We start from the raw sequence: 21,319 nt of genomic DNA on the forward strand, positions 1-21,319 counted from the left end.
GGGAATACATGTAACTCCATGGCTGATTCATGTCAATGTATGACAAAACCCACTGAAATGTTGTGAAGTAATTAGCCTCCAACTAATTAAAAAAAAAAAAAAAAAACAGTGTGTTTAATTAACTTGAATAGAAACATTCAAATATCAGAGTCAACAATTGAACATAGATGTATATTGCTTTTAGGTATAAATCCAAATTTCATTACCTACTCTGCAAAAACATAGATGGTCCCTTTAAAGACTTTACTGTTATCCTCTTGCCTGATGTTCAGCTTTGTGGAGGGAGCTGAAAAGATGTTGTCGGTGGGAGTTTTCTAGTGTGCTCTCCTGGAAGATTTAGACAGTGACAGCTTCTCCAGTGCTTGCTTCCAACAATAAAGGCAGCTTCTCCAGCACCTAATCCTAACAGTGCATGAAGCATTCCTAGCGCCCAGATTCTACACTGTGGGGTTGTGTATTAACCATGCCTTTTATTTTCTATACTGAATATTTGATATACTGGAATCTTGCTGATTCTGAAGAGACTGCTTCTCCCAGGGTTATCTGATTTCCAAAGTCAGCAAACAATTCACCTTCAAGAACTTATTTCATATATATATATATATATATATATATATATTTATGTACGTACATACATACTAACCAGTCCAGAGCCCATATCCCCAAACATCATCTTCATCAGTCTCACACTCTGGGCCACTATCCCCCTGCTCAAATATTCCCAGGATCAGGTACCAGACAATTCAGGATAGATCCTGTGTCCAGAGCCTGGTGAAATTATTCAAGCTAACCAATCATGAGTTTGCTTACACTGTCTTACCTTTTCCTTCCCATGGAGTTTTTCCCATATTTTCCCCTAATTTTTTGCCTCTTCACTGATACTGGTACTTTGGCATGCTGTCTCCTCTTGGGATGTGTGAGTAAAATAAACTATCTTTTCAAAGGCAGTAATCGCCTAATCTGTTGGTATTACCAATCCTGAGTAACAAAGCCTATATTTTGAAACTGGTGGCTTCCCCTGCACTAGGCTTCTGCAAACAGTTAGCAGCAGCACTCAGGGACCAGCGGCTTCCCCTGGCATACCCCATGGGTGGTTTCATAATGGAGTGCCTCTGGTATGAAATCTCCCCAAGGGAAACTTTCCCCAGATACCAAGATAGTTACTACTGGCAAGTTCTGAAGGACAGATTCCTACAAGATCCACCATAATAACTCCTCTGTCTTCCAGTGAGCTGAGATCTCAGGCCAAGGGTGGCGGAAAGGAGATTCTTCTTTGGACACCTTACCTCAGCCCTAGGCAACCAACTACTCCTCATATGTTTCATTTCCAAATTCATTAGAGTTCTCTTTCTTACTAGACAATACCTTGTTTTTTCAATCACCTGTTACAGTTAACAAGTGTTTACAGTAAACTTTTCTTGCTCACATAAATGTGTGGTTTTATCTCCTAATTGGATTCGGATTTATACAATATTAGATTTGATTCACCTTATAGTAGTTATTTAACCAGTTTTCACAGGAGTAATAACAATTGTTGTTGCTTAGTCACTAAGTCATGTTCAACTATTTTGCAACCACACGGACTGTAGCCCACCCACCACGTTCCTTTGTCCATGGGATTTCCCAGGCAAGAATACTGGGGTGGGTTGCCATTTTCTTCTACAATAATAACAATACTTTATGAATAAAGAACCACATTTTTATTCCTCCTTCATTATATATAACTATTATTTTTTAATTTTACTAAAAATTGTTCTGGACCAAAGAATTTTTCAATCTATGCATGTGTGTAGAAAATCAAACATGGAGGAAAAGTAACATGAAACCTTCATGAGCTGTGTGAGGGTGGGATAGCTGAATTAAGGCATGATGCTCCCAGTAATGCAAGCCAAGCAATACATTTTACTAAAGATTTTCTATCACAAAGAAGAACATAATTTTTAAACTATTTTTGACATACATTCTAGTTAACCTAAGATTTAGACAACCTACTGTTTCTATTAATTAACTCAAAGTTTGCCCTCCAAACATTTCATTTTTAAAACAGATCAAGAGGTCAGTTCATTTGCCAGGTACTCTATGGAAGATAAATTTTGGTAGAGTCATACTGGTAACATCTAAATCAAAATAGAAATTATATAGACTTTCTACATCATGGCATGGTTATAAAGTTATCTGACTTTTTCTATTAATTTTCTCCCAAGTGAACACTAGGGAAGCCTGAAGATCTGGGAACAATTTCTACAGGGAAAGTATCGGTTCTTAAACATCTTCTTTCTCCTTTTTTATGGAAGGTTCACAATATCTGTTTAGAATTATTATTCAACTCTATAAAGAAGTTAGAAGAATAAAGATCAGGGATCAAACTCATGAGTTTTGTAAATTTTCCACAGTATTTCTGCCTTTGACATTGTTTCCCCATAGCCAATTAGCAGTAAAAATCCTTTACACAAACAGGAAAATGAAGGAGTTTATGTAAGCCAGATATATCAGAATCTGGAAAAAACAGGTGTTAGATGAACTTAAGATTGTTTTTCCATGTCTGAAACAGCGAACTGTTAAATACTTTGCCCATCAACACAGGTTTCCCCCTCCTTACTTCTACCCCCTTACTTCAAGATTTCTTTGTTGTAGCTCAGAATCATTTCACTGGCTTTCATGTATGATTAAAAAAACCTACCATAAAAGAAAAAACTTAAACAGAGATAAAAGGGAAATAAGTAGTCTTTGAAAGATAATATCCCTGAATCTAATTGTAGATTCGCTTCTTACTACACTACTGAAGTTCAGTTCCCTACATTGTACAAGAAATCTTATGATGTCATATTATAAGAACATGATAACACTTTTAAAAGTTATTTTCTCATAATGTAAAAAGAACCTGTTGTTTTTGTTCCATCACCCAGTCATGTTCAACTCTTTGTGACACCATGGACGGCAACACAGCAGGCCTCTCTGTCCCTCACCATCTCCTGGGGTTTGCCCACATTCGTGTCCATTGCATCAGTAATACATCCAGTCATCTCATCCTCTGACACCCTCTTCTCCATCTGCCCTCAATCTTTCCCAGCATCAGGGACTTTTCCAATGAGTTGGCTGTTTGCATCAGGTGACCAATATACTGAAGCTTCAGCTTCAGCATCAGTCCTTTCAATGTGTATTCAGGGCTGATTTCCTTTAAGGTTGACTTGTTTGATCTCCTTGCTGTCCAAGGGACTCTCAGGAGTCTTCTCCAACACCACAATTCAAAGGCATCAGTTCTTTGGTGCTCTGCCTTTTTTACGGTTCAGCTCTCATAACCATATGTGACCACTGGGAAGACCATAGGCTTGGCTATACCAACTTCTGTTGGCAGAGTGATGTCTCTGCTTTTCTTTTTTTTTTTTTAATGTCTCTGCTTTTCAACATACATCTATGTTTGTCATAGCTTTCCTGTCAAGAAGCAATAGTCTTCTGATTTCATGGCTGCAGTCATCATCCACAGTGATTTTATAACCTAAGAAGAGGAAATTTGTCACTGCTTCCACCGTTTCCCCTTCTATTTGCCGTAAAGTGATGAAACATACTCTTAATGAATAGAAATGCTTTTTTCTGGTAATTTCAAATACATGTTGTCTTAGTCCATTTGGAGGGGATTCCCAGGCTCAGTGGTAAAGAATCTTCCTTCCAATGCAGGAGACACAGGAGATGAAGTTTTGAACCCTGGATTGGGAAGATCCCCTAGAGGAAGAAATGGCAACCCATTACAGTATTCTTGCCTGGAGAATTCCATGGACAGAGGAGGCTGGTGGGCTACAGTCCATTGGGTCACAAAGAGACATGACTGAGCGCGCACGCGCGCACACACACACACACACACACTAGTCCATTTGGGCTGCTATAACAAAATATCATAGAGTGAGTGGCTTATAAACAACACAAGTTTATTTCTAATAGGTCTAGAATCTGGGCTGTTCAACATCAGTACACATCCGTGCATGTGGTGTCTTTAAGAGTTCATTTCCTGATTTACAGACAATTGTCTTCTCCCTGTATCTTCACATGGTGAATGGGAAGGGGAAGGGAGGTCTCCAGGGTTTCTTTTTACAAGTGTGCTAATCCCATGCTCTGATCTCATGACCTAATAACCACCTAAAACACCTACTTCCAAATGCTGCCATCAGACTGGGGGTTAGAACCTAACATATGAATTATGGGGATAGACACAGTCAGTCTGCAGCACATCTGATAACCTCTTTCAACACTACCTACCCACTAACAAATTGTAGGTGTGCTTATTGAAAATGAACATGTTACGGTCATATGCCTTTTACTCAGCCTCAAAAATAAAGCAAACAGAATATTCCTGACCACAGATTCCCATTTTGCTTTCCAACCTTTAATGTATTTTATATTTGTTTAGAATTTATAGTGATTTTCTTTCTTGGCCAATATTTGATTATCATGTCATAGTTACTGTGTTATGGGTGGTTCACAGTTACTACAGTTCCTCCCTTCTGATAAATTTTATTTCCATACACAAGGGCCACCCACTGAGGTAATTAGGCAGTTCATTTCTCCAGCTCATTTCTTCTTCATGACTTAAGTGAGCCTTCCTGTTTACTGTCTGAATCCTGGGAATACAGAGAAAAAGCAGGAATTCTCTAATATGTTTACTAAGGAAGCAAAGACATGGATAACTGGGGGTAAGGAGAGGACTGTTTAGAGGCTTTATGAAAGAAGCAAAGAATTCATATCATTTAATACATTTAAATCGGACTAGGCAAAATACTTAAGGATGAAGGCTGGAAAGCAGGTTTGTTGTTGTCTCAAGGGATGAGGAAAAATAATCCAAGTGCTCTCTTCCACTTCTTATTGATGTGATTGAACTACTTGATCCCGGCCTTTTTAGTGACTTTGTTGAAGAAGAAGCCAATTGGTGGCAGTTAGAAGGTTGGCTTTACAACATGGACATCTGCTCTAGGAGCTAAGCCTAGAATTGATTAATTTCAAATATGTCAGCAGCTGTCAAGAGGTAACAATTTCAAGTCATTTCTAATCTAAGCCAGAAGCAAACCAGTAATATAGAAGTAAAATTGCTTAAGAAACCATGGATACATCAAAATCCTATTACATAAACATTTTAGTCACTTCTTTAGTTCCAGCATTGTAATTTAAAAACATTGAGCCAGCCCTAGACTTTAATTAATGGATTATTTACAAAAGACTCTGGTTTGCCATTTTATTGGATATATCATACAGTCTCCAAATGTCAGCACAAACAGTGTGCTTTTGTATTGTAACTTAAGTATTTAATATAAACAAAATAGCATAGCATTTAATGTGCTTTTTAACAGTTCCCAAGTGTTTACTCTTACTGTGAATGCTTAAAGCCTACAAATCCTATATTCTTAGTCACCAGTTAGTAATGAGTCTTTTTTCTGAATATATCATTTGCCCTTTTTAAAACCCCTCTTTGGCTTCCCTATGCTTTTAGGATGATAAGAAAACTCATTATAAGATATTAACAGCAAACTGGGTCTGGCCTGCATCCTTTCCCCAGCCTCAAATTCCAGCACGTTGCCTCCTCTCTTTCCCTTTTTAAACCTTTGTGCTCTTCTTTCAGGTCCAGAACCAGTCCTGTTCCCTTCTACTGCAAGATCTCTAACAATGCTGTATCCTCTGCTGGAGTACTTCTCCCTGCCTTCTTTAACAAATTAATGCCTGTCTGTTCCTGCTCTGAGTTCAGTGCAAGCATTCCCTCAGGGAAATTTCCCTGGGATCCCTCCTTAGGTCAAAGCCCTACTGTAAGCTCTTACAGTGCCTCTTTATCACCAGTCATATCCACTTGAACTATCTTGGATTATTGCCTTTCTTCCAAACTAGAATCTAAACTCTGAAGAGGTAGGGAGCTGTCTCTTCTTTGTTCACCTTTATATCATTAGCACCTTGAACAGTACACAATGCATCTTTGTTGAATAAATGAATTACAGGGAAGTAATTGAACATCACTAAAAAAATCATATAGCACGTGTGAGTAAATTGCAATTGGGTCTAATCATTGTAGGAAAGTTTAAACCAACATGACCAACATCAATTTCTCTCACATCATTTGGCTAATGTCCTGTTACTGTTGTGTATGGCAACTGTATTTCCTATATCATGAAATAAAAGTGCTGCAAATTTGCCACACACAAAAAAATATCTCACAGGGAAGTAAAATCAATGAAGCCAGAGCTACGTCTCAGGTGAAATTGCCATATCCTCAAAAGAAGAAATAAAATCAGAATAAACAAATAGAAAATAAAATTGTATTAATACAATGAAATGAAAATCCTTCATTACTCTTAAGAATATGAAAATTTTATTGAAATGAGGAAGAATACATCTTTTTAAAACTTAAGATAAACTTGGAATTTTTAAATAAGAGAAAAAGGTGAAACACTAAGGAGACTGGGAAATATGCAGCAGTGTGTTTAAGAATGTTCATAGATTACACTGGAAAACTCTGTGTATGTGTGTGTATGTTATGAATTTCACACTGAGCTGTTTGGGAATAATCATAGGAGGAATGTGGGATTTCTCTATTATTTTTGTTAAAGAAATTGACAATATAAAATCATTTTCATTTTGATTAATCTAGAGAACTAGAGAAAAGAGGCAGAATTTGGGGAGGCACAGAGACCATATTTTTTGCAGTAATACAGACAGATAGGCAGGACTATGTGGCCTACAATGAGAATGAGATGGAAAGAAGATATATACGATATTCTGAAGGCATAATTGGCAGGTTAATCACTTACACATAGTTAGAGGAAAATAAAAGGATCAAAATGATACATAGTCAAAGACCTGTTGAAAGATTTTCTTTATAAACACATCCAAAAACAAGATTCTTTTAGTCTTAGCCTTTCTACTTATTTTCAAACCTTCTCCATGCTTTTAGTTTTGGACTATGCAAACCTCCACTGATATATTTATACCCACATATATACAAGAACACAAACAATTTTTAGGAATGAAAAAAATGTATTTTTGCATTGGTATAAGCACTTTGGACTCAGAATGAATTTGTATCACCATAGAAATTGCTTATGTAACCAATTTTTTCCATATTATTTCAAATTTTACTACATAAAAATTCAACAGTATAGCATGAGAGGAACAAATCTTAAATATGGAACTTATTTTTCTACATGTTTCCTTTACAAAGAAAAGTCTTACAGAAAATAAGCAAAGCACATCTGTCAAGGGGATTCCCAGGCAGCGCTAGTGGTCACAATCACACCTGCCAATGCAGGAGATGTAAGAGACATGGATTTAGTCCCTGGGTTGGGAAGGTCCCCTGGAGAAGGGCGTGGCAACCCACTCCAGTGTTCTTGCCTGGAGAACCCCATGGACGGAGAAGCCTGGTGAGCTATGGTACATAGGGTCACAAGGAGCTGGCCATGACTTCTGTAAAAATATCTGCCAATAATAAAGCAATCCAGCAACAAATTTATTAACCAATAATATATATTTTTAATTTTTTAGAATTCCGTAATTGTAAATCACATAAATGCTGTACAATGTTGCTTAGTTGAATGGCTCTAAAAATACAAAAATTTCTGTTGTGGCATTTGGGAGGGCTCTGCAACTAATTAATTAAAATCTAAATTTTGTAAGGTGTATTTTAACTCTTTGAAACTTGAAATGGGAGACAACATCCACAGCGAATGTATTTTATGTTAAATGGCCACCCTGTAGTACCATTAACACATTCACTTTCTCTTCAGAGTTAACTCATCTTGTGCAGATCTCACACTGTCTCCAGTCATTTTCGTGCATTATACTTGAACTTTTTGTAAATGTTGTTATCAATTAAGAAAGTGAAGTTCAGCACTATGTTTCTTGATTTTTTTAATACAAAATTCAGTCCTGAGCATATTCATTAATGCAAATTAGTACAAGTGATTTTGTTACTCAGGGACATGTACCTGAATCAAGCCCTATTAATAAGACCCAGGTACATTGGCCCAGCAGTGAAATGAACCTTTTACTTCATATAAACAGCAATGTCCAAAAAGTGGAAAACCACTGATCTAGTATAATTGCTAGTTTGCCTAAAAAAATAAAAGAGGCTCACAAAAATATAATGGTTTACCTGAGGTCACACAAATTGTGAGGGAAAGCACAGGCGCGTGCGCACACACACACACACACACACACAAAATCTGATTCCTAGATCTTTGTTTTTTCCAGTATATGATGTCAGCTTTGAAAATACTAGATTCATCTTTTAATGTGATTATAAAGTTAAAGAGTTCTAGAGGACTATTTGTGAGAGTGACATGCATTTGGAAATCCTAAGAATTTACGTTTTTCATTGATGGGAACCCTTAAAAATATATATTTGTCATATCTTCATTTTTTTAGTCTTTGATATACTTAGGAAACCATGTTATGTAGGTAAAATGAAAATCAGTTGCTTTCCTTGTCTTTTTCTGTAGTACAAGATATCTGGGTGACAGTGGATTTGGCAACTGTTAATTATCATTCCAGGGAATACTGTTTTAGAGCAATTACTTCATGAATACTCCATTCCATCCAAAGGATGTTTCCAAGCCTTCACCAAAGGCCTGTAAAATCTGTCCTGTTATTTGAAATGTCATGTCAACGGCTGTTTCTTTTGAATATGTGAAACTTGCAACTAGATTATGAAGATCCCACTTCAAATTGGTCAATGAACTTTTTAATCTATCAGTTCCACTTGTACATAATGTTTCTCTCACAGAGGCAGTTAACACTGCAGAATTTCATTAAATAGTTCAGACACATTTTGGCTTACTACATTTTAAAGACAGGAGATGTTTATCTTTTGGTTTCATATTGGAAACCAGTGAGTATTCCAAAAACTGTCAACCATATGATTTCAAGCCATACAGAGCATTTTGCTACTAATTCCCATTGGAAAAAAAATCTCAATGCTTTATGTTTTCTACTTTGGATATGTGGTAAACAACTTTTTCCCCTCTTAGACCTGCATAGAATTTTAGTTTGTTTTTTTATTGTTTTCTTTTGAATTTTAAGTTATGACTCAAATCACATTCTGACCAATTGGAAGTCATTTGCACATAAGTTTGAAGCATAACAATAGGCCTTACAAACATTTCTTTTACATGCAACTTGTTATCCCATCTGTAACCTTTTTTTAATCTCAGATTTATCATTAGTAACGCAGCTTGAAGTACATACATGAATTATTGGAGCAGAATGTCTTCTTGTCATAGACTTAAATTTAAATGCATTTTCAAAACGCCAGATTTTTTTTAGCTTAACCTTCTACCTCATAGATATGTTATATATGTGTACACATTTACTCACATACACATCATTTTAAGGCATTAAATTTTCTACTGTACTCTTCAAAATGATATTTAGTAGTTATAGAAATATGAAATATAGAAAAGATATATAGGTGAAAGTTAAAAAAAAATCAGATTATTGGCAACAATTCCACAGTAAACAAACACTGTGTGCTCTGTTGTGTCTGACTCTTTGTAACTGCGTGGACTGCAGCCCACCAGGCTCCTTCGACCATGAGATTCTCCCTTGAAGAATACTGGAGTGGGTTACCATTTCTTTCTCTAGAAACAAACACTATTTTAAGTAAAAAATGATCTTTGTTCCTACTCCAGGGGTCTTCCTGACCCAGAGATCAAGCCGGTGTTTCTTGTGTCTCCTGCATGAGAAGGCAGATTCTTTACCATTGCACCACCTGGGAAGTCCCTAAAAAATGATTTACTGGGTACATAATATATACAGATATATTACTGAAAAAATAAATTACCCTACATTGAAGTGTGCAAAATCTAATAGAATAGATCTATTATCTGATCTATTTTAAAGTAAGTAGAATACAGAAGGGCTTCCCACGTGGCTCAGTGGGTAGAGAATCCACCTGCAATGCAGGAGACACAGACAGATGCCAGTTGGATCCCCAGGTCAGAAAGATCCTCTGAAAGAGGGCATGGTGACCCATTCCAGTATTCTTGCCTGGAGAATTCCATGGACAGAGGAGCCTGGTGGGCTACAGTCCACAGGGTCACAAAGAGCAGACACGAATGAAGTGATTGAGCACACAGACAAATGACAAAAATTCAATATATTATAATAAACACTTTAATTAAAACCAGATACAAATAAATGATAAGCAAAATGTAAGCAAGTGATCGTTAGTGGGATTAATAAGCAAGTGGGATTAGTTTGGATAGTCAAAACACACACTGATGGCTTATCAGAGGGCAAATGGGAAGGAAGAAACAAAGTCATGTTTTTATATCCTAAAAAAATGATGAATGAAGAATTGCAAACATTATTACACAAACAAGATCATTCAAGGGATGGTACAATACAGCCAGGAGTGCAGAATTCTAGCAATTGCCCCAGTATACCATGCACTTTTTCTGCATTCTGTTCATTCATATTTATTTCAATCCCCTACTCATTATTTTCCCCAGGAGTCCTTAGCAAGCTTCTCTTCCAAATATTAAGTCAAGAATAACCTCTTCTGTAAAACCCTGTCTAACCCTTCTGGAATACTGGGGGATTGATTTCTCTAAATTTTGACTGGTTCCAATATAATCACTATTCTAAATCACTGGTTCTTTATCTTGGTTATGCACTGGAATCATCTAAGGTGTTTTAAATGTGTTGATGCCTTGATCCCACCCCCAGAGATGCATATTTAAGTGGTTTAGGAGTACCCTGGGCATTGGCATTTTTTTTTTCTTTAAAAACCCAAAGTGATTCTACAGTTCAGCAGAGTTTGAGCACCCCTGGCATGCGTGTTAGCAGTTGTGGTATTTGAGTTGTCTGTATAAGGCTTCTCCTATGCCATGTGTGAATCTGGAATTTTATACAGAAGAGACCCCTGTCCTTTGGTGCTGGTTGGGAATGTGAACTGTATGCTGCTAAAGAGCAGAGGTTTTACCATGAGACCAAATGAGTTGGAATTGCAATTCCCTCACTTACTAAGAATGTGCCTTTGGGCAAGTAATTTAATCTCTACAAGCTTCAAATTTCTTGTGAATTTATTGGGATGACTAAATGAAATGTAGTATATGTGTATGTGTATATATATATATATAAACATTATATATAATAAATGTATATATATGTAGTATATGTATATACATATACATATATACATATACTACATATATACATATACATACATATATATATAAACATTAACAATAAAATACAACACAAAGGTGACCTATTTTAAACAACTACTGTTGTTATCTACTTACAAATAATTGAGTGTGTTTTATGTGCCATGATGTGTTCTAAGAGATTTAATATATCTCATTTTTAGAAAACACTCTAAAATTCTAAGTAAATTATAAATATTATTTAATATTATTTTACATACGATGGAATTGTGGTACAGAGAGATCAGACAATTTGCACTAGAAACCTGCTGAAGGTCATACATATAGTTAAGAAACAGAGCTTAGAAATGAAACCAGTTAGTCTAATTTCTGACCCTGTGACTGATATCACTATTATTTGCTAAAAAGGAATGAAAACTATTCATAAAAGTAAATTCTATTTAATTGTATGCAATAAGTCCATGTGAGTGTTGGAAACAAAATATTTTAGAAGTTTACAAGGGAAGAATTATTTATATTTAAGTGGTAAAGAGAAGCTTCATGGAGGAAGTGAAATTTGAGCTATATTCCTTGGTTGCCACCAATATTGTACATGGTAGCTCATAAATACACACACACATAGCAACTCACTTTAATTAAAATGTGCATAATAGTTACTCATGAGTTAAAGTGTTTTAAGTGAGATACAGCATTTCTTGGAAATATATAAAAAGCAACAATTGAATAAGAATGAATGTAACTATCTTAGAAGTTTTAAATACATTGGAATCATATAAAAGATAACAGGATGGGAGGGCTCACTGGCAAAGAATCCTACTGCCCATACAGAAGACACACATTTGATCCCTAATCCAGAAAGATCCCACATACTACGGGGATACTACGCTCATGTGCCACAAATGATGAGCCCAGGAGCTGCAACTACTGAACCCATGTGCCACAGGTACGGAAGCCTCCTTGCACTAGAGCCTGTGATCTGCAACAAAGGAAGCCACTGCAGTAAGAAGCCCAAGCACCACAACTAGAGAGTAGGCCCTGTTCGCCCAAACTAGAGAAAAGCCCAGGCAGATATGAAGACCCAGCACAGCCATAAACAAATAAATAAAATTGTTAAAACAAAACAAGAAACTAAATATTACAGGATGGGAATCTACGTAATTGTTCAGTTGCTCAGTCATGTCTGACTTTGCGACCTCATGGACTGCGGCACACCAGGCTTCCCTCTACTTCACCATCTCCCAGAGCTTGCTCAAACTCTTGTCCACTGAGTCAGTGATGCCATCCAACCATCTCATCCTCTGTCATCCCCTTCTTCTCCTGCCCCTATCTTTCCCAGCATCAGGGTCTTTTCTAGTGAGTCAGCTCTTCACATCAGGTGGCCAAAGTATTGGAGTTTCAGCTTCAACATCAATCCTTCCAATCAGTCCATTAAGGACTGATTTCCTTTAGGATGGACTGGCTGGATCTCCTTGCAGTCCAAGGGACTCTAAAAGTCTTCCCCAACACCACAGTTCAAAAGCTTCAATTCTTTGGCCCTCAGCCTTCTTTATTGTCCAACTCTCACATCCATACATGACTACTGGAAAAGCCATAGCTTTCATTAGATGGACCTTTGTTGCAAATTAATGTCTCTCCTTTGTAATATATTGCTTATGTTTATTATAGCTTTTCTTCCGAGGAGCAAGTGTCTTTTAATTTCATTGCTGCAGTCACTATCTGCAGTGATTTTGGAGCCAGAGAAAATAAAGTCTATCACTGTTTCCATTGTGTCCCCATCTACTTGGCGGGAAATGATGGGACTAGATGCCATGATCTTAGTTTTTTGAATGTTGAGTTTTATACTGACTTTTTCACTCTCCTCTTTCACCCTCATCAAGAGGCTCTTCAGTACCTCTTCACTTCCTGCCATGAGGGTGGTGTCATCTGCATATCTGAGGTTATTGATATTTCTCCCAGGAATCTTGATTCCAGCTTGTGCTTCATCCAGCCCAGCATTTTGCGTGATGTACTCTGCACAGAAGTTAAATAAGCAGGGTAACAATATGCAGGCTTGACGTAATCCTTTCCCAATTTTGAACCAGTCCGGTGTTCCATGACTGGTTCTAACTGTTGCTTGTTGTCTTGACCTGCATACAAGTTTCACAAGATAAGAATGAGAATTTATAGTGGAATGAATATTTTAATATTGAGAATAGACACAGATTGTTAGATGATCCTAAAGAAAATGTGCCCTCCCCCAGGAATATCATTTTCCTTAATCACAAGTAGATTACTCACCATTATTCAAATATTCACTAGTGGCAGGAAGCAAAGAAGAACTAAAAAGCCTCTTGATGATGGTGAAAGAGGAGAGTGAAAAAGCTGGCTTAAACTCAGCATTCAAAAATCAAAGATCATGGCGTCCGGTCCTAATACTTCATGGCAAATAGATGAGGAAACAATGGAAACAGTGACAGACTTTACCTTCTTGGACTCCAAAATAACTGTGGACAGTGACTGCAGCCATGAAATAAAAGACGCTTTTTCCTTGGATGAAAAGCTATGACAAACATAGACAATGCTTTACAAAGCAGAGACATTACTTTGATGACAAAGGTCCATATAATCAAAGCTATGTTTTTCCCAGTAATCATGCATGGATGTGAGAGGTGGACCATAAAGAAGGTTGAGCACCCATGAACTGATGCTTTCAAACTGTGGTGTTGGAGAAGACTCTCCTTAGACTGCAAGGAGATCAAACCAGTCAATCCTAAATAAAATCAACCCTGAATATTCATAGAAGAACTGATGCCAAAGCTGAAGCTCCAATACTTTGGCCACCTGATGTGAAGAGCTGACTCATTAGAAAAGACCCTCATGCTGGGAAAGATAGAAGGCAGGAGAAGGGGACGACAGGACGAGCTGGCTGGATGGCATCACTGACTCAATGGACAAGAGTTTGAGCAAGCTCCTGGAGATGGTGAAGGACAGGGAAACATGGTGTGCTGAAGTCCATGGGGTTGCAAAGATGCTGAAGTCCATGGGGTTGCAAAGAGTTGGACACGATTAAGTAACTGAACAACCATAACAGCAATTCATATAGTTGTTATTTTTTTTATAATCAGAACAAAGGCAAATATGCCCACTGTCACTAGCACTATTAATATTACACTGGAATGTCTAGAAAATATAGTAAGATAAATATTAAAGCAGACAGATTTAGAGATAGATAACCTGTATTTGAATTATTTGTATATTATGTAAAAAAAAAGGAATTAACCTTATATCTTTTAGAATTAACTTGTTAGAAAAACTGCATTTGTGATAACATCTAAAATCTACAATGTTAGGAATAACTTTAATAATAAATACACAGACTATATAAGAAATACATGTATATGTGTGTGTGTGTATATATATACATATATATGTATGTATATATGTGTAAAAGCTAGGTCACTGACTGAAGTCTGATTTTGTAGAGTAATTAGTTTTCTTGATGACTTTATAGATTAGAGATCTCCAAATCACTACCTCAGTGGACTGTTTTTGGTAACTAGACAGAACAATTTTAGCGTATACATTAAAAAAAAAGAAAATATAAAAAAGAATTAGATCAGCTGTGCAAGTTCAGTATGAAACTCTAAGACTTAAAATATCAAAGAGGTTGTTCTAAAAAGCAGCATACAGATTAAAAGATAATTATAAAGAGCCCTGAAATAAACCTTATAACATATGGGAACATAGTACATAGCAAATGATGCCTTGCAAATTGATGATGAGGACATTTATTATTCTACAAATAATATAGGATAAAATCAGTATTTGCCTTATACTATATAACAAATTAAACCATATGTATTTAAATAATTAAATTTCAAGTTAAGCCACAAAAGAATAAGAAGAAAATATGGGTAAATATTTAACTGATGATAGTGAGTTAGTCCATTTTTCTGACATTTATGACAATCCTATTATTTTAAGCTTAGACTTATTTGAAAATTAAGTGACTGGCTATGAAGCCTCTCTCTTGGGGGGAGGAAGGGAAACATATATATGCATACATGAAACATCTTGCTTATAATTATATTTAATACATAAATATTGGAGAGGGGATAAATGGGTAGAGGATAAAGAAAAGTATTAATAGTAAGTTATTTAGACTACTCTCATTCCTTCCTCAAGAAAAATAGTTTCTTTTAGGTTATCCCAATGGATTCCTGAATTAAACTTAAGTTTCAGAATCATAGGAGATGAGAAGGTTATGGGTATGAGGTGGCATGGGGGGGAAGGGAAGGGAGTGTTAGTTTAAGGGTATTCTCAGTGTACACTCAGTCATGTATATTTTCAGTATACACTCAGTTTAAAAGTAGTCTCTTCTCTTTATAAATGAGTCCCCTCAACAGCCATATTCTCCAGAATAGTTCAAAAAGTGGTGCTATAAACTGAATGTTTATGTTCACCCATAATTTATATGATTAATCCTAACTCTCAGTATGATCACTTTAGAAGTTGGGGTTTGGGGAAGTTGATTACTTCATGAACATATAGCCCTTATGAATGGTGTTAGAGCCCTTATAAAGGAAGACTCCAGAGAGCTCCTTTTCTTTTTCTCCCATGTGAGGATATAGCTAGAAGACTGCCTGTCTATGAACCAGGAAGCAGGCCCTCACCAGACACCCAGCCCTGCATCTTGGTCTTGAACTTCTCAGCCTCTAGAATGGTGAGAAATAAATGTTTGTTGATCATAAGCCATGTAGTATTTTGTTATAGTAGCTTGAACAGACTAAGACAAGTGATAAGAGGACAATATTATAAAACATGAGTGAGAAAGAGAGATGCTTGTAAACCACTAACGCTGACCCCCTTCTTTGGTTAATTAACACCTCTGATTCCTTCCAACTTGAAACATTATTTCCTTCTCAAAGCATCCCTTAACTTCTTCAAATTATGTTGAGTCCTGTGTTATGGAGTACCACTTTACCTTATGCTTCTTGTAACACTATTATGCACTTATAATTATTCTCTAGTGCCTGTCTTCTCCACAACACTCCATAGTACCTGAGAACGAGAAATATGTCTCTCTTTTTAAAAAATCACTTCTCTCTAGAGTCTATTCAATATCCAGCACATTCTAAGTACATGAACGATAGACATTGAATAAATAAGATGGCACAAAAACTTAATCATTAATTTTCATGCTTTTGCATAGTTTTTGCTTTATCACTCAAAATCATTTCAACGACTAAGCTAAGCACTGGCTCTTGGTACTTAGAATATAATCTCAAAAATGGGGAAAATTCTAAAATCATGTGAAATATATACAATATATAAATCATATCCAGTTTATCATTGAAATAACTTTAGTGAGTCTTCTAGGTGATAATATATAGCTTTGCTGTCTTTTATAATTCTTCATGCCATGTCATACAAACTGAGTGCCAAACTATGGGGCCCCCTGGTTCTATCCTGGGAACATCATCTGGGTAGGCACTGGATTAGCAGATATACAAAATCAAAGAAAGCTCCATGATGTGAGAGACCCTCTGGAATCCGAGGCTAAAGTTTCAAAAGCCTTAGGCATGTTCTGGCAATGATGCACCGTACTCAAAATAGGAAAGACAGAACCGGTTATACTAGAGATTTTAAAAGATAAAGTATAGAGTTCTGATGACCTTCTGTATTATCAAACTGTTTCTTTTAAAGATATTCTAAGAGGGATTCTCCAAAAGTCTAAAAATATACCTACAGATTTTTTTTCTTTTTGGTAAATGGCATTTTTTATTAGCTAGTTTATTATCAGATAAGTTAAAACTGATTAGGCTTGATATTTCTATGATAACTTATTTTAGCATTTTCAGTGTTATAAATGAAGTAGTAATTAAAGGAAGATAATTTAGTTTTCATCTCTCAGCTGGTAATGAGTGAATATTTGAATCTCCAAAAATTAGCAAATCATTAATCACCCAAGCCAAACACAACCAAGGAAAAACTTCTAGCAATCAATTTATGAATACTTGCTTTCAAAATTATTTTCTAGAATTTGACCCTCAGAATATGTATTAGAATGTAAGTAGTTCTATTTCAAATTCTGTAAAATGTAGATTTCATAGTAGTGTCTAGAAAACAGAGTACAAAGAATTATACTTTATCTTTTTATTCCTCTTAAGAAAGTTACCTACTGACTGAAACCATTAACAAGACAAAAAAAAATTCCAGTATGTTTTCAGGTGGATAGTAGGAGACAGAATTCAAATGAAATAAATGATAGAGGAATGCAGCGAATAACATTGAAACAAGAAATATATATATATATATATATATATTTGTATTATATACATGTGTTGTGGCAATAAATGATTTCACTGTTTTTTATAGGTTGTTTTTTAAATTGTTTTGATTGAATATAGCTGATTAACAGTGTTGTGTTAGTTCCAGGAGTAAAGCAAAGTGATTCAATTAATCATATTATTTTTAAAATTATTTTCCCTTATAGGTTATTGCAAAATATTAAGTATAGTTCCCTGTGCTTTACACTATGACCTTGCTGTTTATTTTATATATAGTAGTGTGTATGTGTTAATTCCAAACTCCTGGTTTATCCCTCTAGAAAGAGCCCTTGTGCGTGATGATTGCTTAACAGTAGTTCCATTAAACTCTAATGTGCCCAACTCTCTGCTAACTCAAGTAGTGTCCTGGTAAATGCTTAAGAAACAACTTGAGAAAGAAGACCCTATTCTGTAGTGTATACTTCCATTTTGGCTGATTTAAGACTACCAAAGTGCTGTCAGTGAGCAGTGTTGAAGGGTGGTGATGTTCAATAGCATACTATTAAATAACATTTCACCGTACAAATACAGTTGATGTATTTACAATTTACAATTGATGTATTTACAATTGATATAAATACAATTTACAATTGATGTAAATAGCCCCACAGAAATAAATAATATTATGTAGTAAAAATAATTAGGAAGTGGTGGGTTTAGGGGCTTATTACCTTACTTTCAATATAATTTAATTGTAAATTTATGTAATTTTATTTTCAGTAATAACTGTGTTTGAAAACTGGTTTTACAAAACTGAGAATTTAACAATCAGTTCCGCAAGGCCAGTACCAGTCTATATAGCATGCCATATTTACCAACCACCCATCTTCCCGCCAATTAATGACAACAATGAAAACATTTGGAATCACACACCAAACTAAGAGACCTCCACACAGAAGCCAGAGGGTCACAGAATGAATCTTCCAAAACTTGTATTCAAGGTCACTATCAGAATATCCCATGACAATTTTCTATCCCTTTCTATAAACAACGGCAAGAAGACTAGGATCATCTGTCATTTTAGGCCCAGACATGTCATCAAGTTTGAAACCAGAAGCAGTGATACTGGATATAGGAATAAGGATGCAAGCCAAGACCAGACACATCAGATACATTCTCTCTCTCTTCTCTCTCCATTTCCTGAAAACACCTGCTGACAAATTCTAGTCTTGTGAACAGAGCCCAAGATTCAGATTGCTGAATGTTCTAATGATTGGCAGCTAATTGGTAGCAGATTGTTGTTTTTTGAGTTAAAATTTTGCTTTGCTTCAGGCACTATGATAGGTTCATAAAGTAGATGGTCTCATTTAACCCCATTGCCTTTTTAATGTAAGCCTTATATTTCCATTTTTATTAAGAAACCAAAGCTCAAAAAAATTATGTAACTAGTCATCACCCACAGGCCATAAATGGCAAAGTAAGATTTGAGCTCAGGCTTCAAAAACTGTGCTCCTAATGATTTCACTATCCTGCTTAGCATAATTCATGATGATATTTATTGACAATAATAACTGGCATTTGTTGAATGATACTTATATACTTAGTACTATTCAGTGCTTTACATATACTAACATTTAATTCTCATGACAACTAGACTTTAATTAGCACATTTCCTCAATTCTAAAATATTATTGGTTATAGGGAGTATTGATTTGATAACAGCTTTCAAAGAAAAATAGGAGCATGATATGTATTATTTTAAATGTGGTATTGATAATACATTTGAACGCCCTCAACATGGGAGTTAGGGACTTCCACTCTCCTTGAAGTGTAGAATTTGAGCATTGGCTTTATAGTTTGCCCTTCCTATCTGCAGTTCCACATCTTTGAATTTAATCAACCTCAGTGTCTATAGTACTGTGGTATGCATTTAGTGAAAAAATCCATGTAAAAATGGACCATTGCAGTTTAAAACCATGTTGTTCAAGTGTCCATGGTACCATTCATCCCAAACTAATAAATATTTTGAGATATAAAGCTTAAGTCAGAGGACCAGGAAAATATGGTCCCTAATCCTGTATTAAGGACACCAAAGGAAGAAAATGTGCTCAAGGAAGCACAAATATAAGGGAGAATGGGAAACTGAAATTTTAAATTACCTGAAGACCTTACAGTTTCTCAAGGCTCCCAAATAAACTGGTATTTACTATTCTGACTCCTTCAGTGTATTAAAAAACAGAGACGTTGTACTTTGCTGACAAAGGTCCATATAGTCAAAGCTATGGTTTTTCGAGCAGCCATGTGAGGATGTCAGAGTTGAACCATAAAGAAGACTGAGTGCCAAAAAATTGATGCTTTCAAACTGTCATGCTGGAGAAGACTTTTTAGAGTCCCTTGGACTGCAAGGAGATCAAACCAGTCAATCTTAGAGCAAATGAGTCCTGAATATTCATTGGAAGGACGGATTCTGAAACTGAAACTCCAATACTTTGGCCACCTGATGCAAAGAATTGACTTATTTGAAAATACCCTGATGCTGGAAGATAGAAGGCAGGAGGAGAAGGGAGTGACAGAGGACGAGATGGTTGGATGGCATCACCGACTCAATGGACAGGAGTTTGAGCAAGCTTCAGGAGATGGTGAAGGACAAGGAAGCCTGGTGTGCTGCAGTCCATGGGCTCACAAAGAGTTGGACACAACTGTGTGATTGAACAACTCCTTCCTTCCTTTTCCACCTTTAAAGACTAGGTGATTACACTTAGCTCTACTGGATACTTCAGGATAATCCCCCTTTTTTATTTTTATTTTTTAAATAAATCTATTTATTTTAATTGGAGGCTAATTACTTTACAATATTGTAGTGGTTTTTGCCATCCATTGACATGAATCAGCCACGGATGTACATGTGTCCCCCATCCTGAACGCCCCTCCCTCCTCCCTCCCCAACATGTTAGTAACCTTTACTTCATCTGCAAACTTAATTTCCCTTTGCCATATAACTGAACATACCTATAGGCTCCATGAATTAGAACATGGATATCTTAGAGGGTTACTATTCTGCAAACTACAAAAAAGACAAATATGTAGCTGCACTTGGTTTCAAATGAAAAATAAAATCCTAGAGAAGAATTCCAACCAACCTGACAAGAGCCACCTCTCTGTCTATTCTAGTGATAGCAATGGGACTAGGAGCCAGGCAATATATCATAATTGACAACCCCAAGTAGAATCACATATTTTTGAGTTAGATGAGGAGCAGATGGTTGTGAGAGGAGACAACTTTTCTTAGAATGAGGGAGACCAAATAGTGGCCGTCTCCTCTCCTTCCGTTTCACCCTGACCTCTCGGTACTTCCTTTTAGGCACCCAGTGCTCTGGGCACACCATAATACCATCTGGTTCCTCCAACATCTTTTCACTGTTACATACCCTTCATATGTTCTCTCAGATAGTACAGCCTTCTTGTCATTCTCCGCCATACAAATCCTCATTCTTTTAAATGTAACTCAAAAGTTACTTCTTCTAGAAGAGAAGTAGATTTCTGGAACTGTCTAGTTCCCAAATGTTCAAACCTCTTACTACTAAGTGAAAGTTTTAACAGTCATGTTGTCATGATTCCAAGAGCAAATATTGTTCTTTCTCGTTGCTTGAATATTTCAGAAACCCTCTGGACTTGGAAGATTTGTTTGTACTTGTCTGTCCTGTTTCTGAGTTGTCTGCTGTTTCCAGAGTCACTTCAAGTGCTTTCCAAATATCAGGATATTTGTTTTTGCTTTAGAGAAATTTGTGAATGCAAAGTTTACTTTCTAGTTCAACTCTACCTATGGCAATAATAGACAGTAGTGACATTTCCTCTGGGCCATTTTACTTGTTTTTTTTTTTGCAAAGGAAAATTTAATCTTCAAAAGATTTTTTTATTAGAAAGGCAGTCAGTGAA

Source organism: Cervus canadensis, chromosome 3 (assembly GCF_019320065.1).
Source record: "Cervus canadensis isolate Bull #8, Minnesota chromosome 3, ASM1932006v1, whole genome shotgun sequence".
Classification (NCBI taxonomy): domain Eukaryota; kingdom Metazoa; phylum Chordata; class Mammalia; order Artiodactyla; family Cervidae; genus Cervus; species Cervus canadensis.